At 42.6% G+C, this 1,857-nt stretch overlaps 1 pseudogene; it reads left to right on the forward strand.

The window, feature by feature from the left end:
* Nucleotides 1-213: 213 nt before the first annotated feature.
* Nucleotides 214-1,857, forward strand: part of LOC135537986 (potassium voltage-gated channel subfamily G member 2-like) — an 11,323-nt pseudogene continuing 9,679 nt past the window's right edge.

Raw genomic sequence — 1,857 nt, forward strand, 5'->3', positions numbered from 1 at the left:
AGAGAGAGAGAGAGAGAGAGAGAGAGAGAGTCATAGCAAGAAAGGGAGAGAGAGAGAGACACGAGAGGGAGAGATAGGTTTTTCGGAGGACAGAACCGTTAGATAATCGCTTTTATTCTTAAATCTGACAATGCGCTTCCAGTTGCCGCCTGTCCCCCAACCACCTGCAGAACCAATGTAGATGATGTGGAATTAATACCGATAGGAGAAAAACACTCCAGATTAGTGCCGGAAAGTGAACGCGCTGTACCTACTCTGTAGGGACGGACCTGTGTTGCGGGGAGACGAGCAGTTCCCACTGGGCACAGACGTCAATTCAAAGTATATTCCACGTGAAACAACGTCGATTCAACCAGTGTGTGTCCAGTGGGTTGTGTTTGGAACAAGACAAGAGCTCTCGGGGTAGCCTAAACATGGACAGACATCACTCCCATTTCGTTTCGTACTTTGTTTTCGCTCCCGGTCAGTTTTTGAATAGGCCTACCATAGTTCGTAAAGTTGTCTGCGTGCAGCGGAGCGCACATATGGCTGGTCAATTTGAAGGATGTTGACGCGAAATAATTCGCCTATGATGGAAGTAAATTCACCATAAAGTAAGAGAGGATAAAACGAGTTGTCAGCGACGGTAAGTAACGTTCTGTCTTTGTGAAGTAATTATTTTACCACGCATACATGCATTAAAAAAAACGAATTTGCAATAAGAGCCAAATTGAGGTTAAAAACACACAAAAAGCTCGTGTAATCATTTGTTTTCCCTATAAAGCTATTCACAAATTATTGTTATATATATAGCCCTATAAATATATCTATAATGGATTTATTTCTACCTCATCATATATATCCATATTCATATTATGTTTCAGCCTCAAATTTTATTCACACGTTTGTCAAATGGCTTGCTGGCTCCCTCAAGATGACAGACATCTATCACATTTATCAAATTGTAGCTCTCAAATGTAATCAGGCTAAAGTATTTGGGCGTTTGGAATTGATTTTTCAACAAGACATGATAGGCAATGTGTCCCAAATGGCAACCTATTCTCTACACAGTGCAACGTATGGGGCTGATGTTCCAAAGTAAATAGTACACTATGAAAGGTTCCATTCGGGGCAGGGACCATGGTGTAGTGCAGTAGTCACAATATATTCATAATGATAGCTTTTCCAACTGGCAGGGATATTATTGGGCCAGGCAAATCCAATCAAATCAAATTTATTTATATAGCCCTTCGTACATCAGCTGATATCTCAAAGTGCTGTACAAAAACCCAGCCTAAAACCCCAAACAGCAAGCAATGCAGGTGTAGAAGCACAGTGGCTAGGAAAAACTCCCTAGAAAGGCCAAAACCTAGGAAGAAACCTAGAGAGGAACCAGGCTATGTGGGGTGGCCAGTCCTCTTCTGGCTGTGCCGGGTGGAGATGTTAACAGAACATGGCCAAGATGTTCAAATGTTCATAAATGACCAGCATGGTCCAATAATAATAAGGCAGAACAGTTGAAACTGGAGCAGCAGCACGGCCAGGTGGACTGGGGACAGCAAGGAGTCATCATGTCAGGTAGTCCTGAGGCATGGTCCTAGGGCTCAGGTCCTCCGAGAGAGAGAGAGAGAGAGAGAAAGAAAGAGAGAAAGAAAGAGAGAATTAGAGAGAGCACACTTAAATTCACAATAATAGGACAGGAGAAGTACTCCAGATATAACAAACTGACATTCGGGGCAGGGACCATGGTGTAGTGCAGTAGTCACAATAGATTCATAATGATAGCTTTTCCAACTGGCAGGGATATTATTGAGCACAGGCCTGTGCAATAACTGTGAAATTGGATGTCTGAAGACTAACATTTACCAGATAATTGTG

The sequence above is a fragment of the Oncorhynchus masou genome, unplaced genomic scaffold (assembly GCF_036934945.1).
Source record: "Oncorhynchus masou masou isolate Uvic2021 unplaced genomic scaffold, UVic_Omas_1.1 unplaced_scaffold_881, whole genome shotgun sequence".
NCBI classification, from domain to species: Eukaryota; Metazoa; Chordata; class Actinopteri; order Salmoniformes; family Salmonidae; genus Oncorhynchus; species Oncorhynchus masou.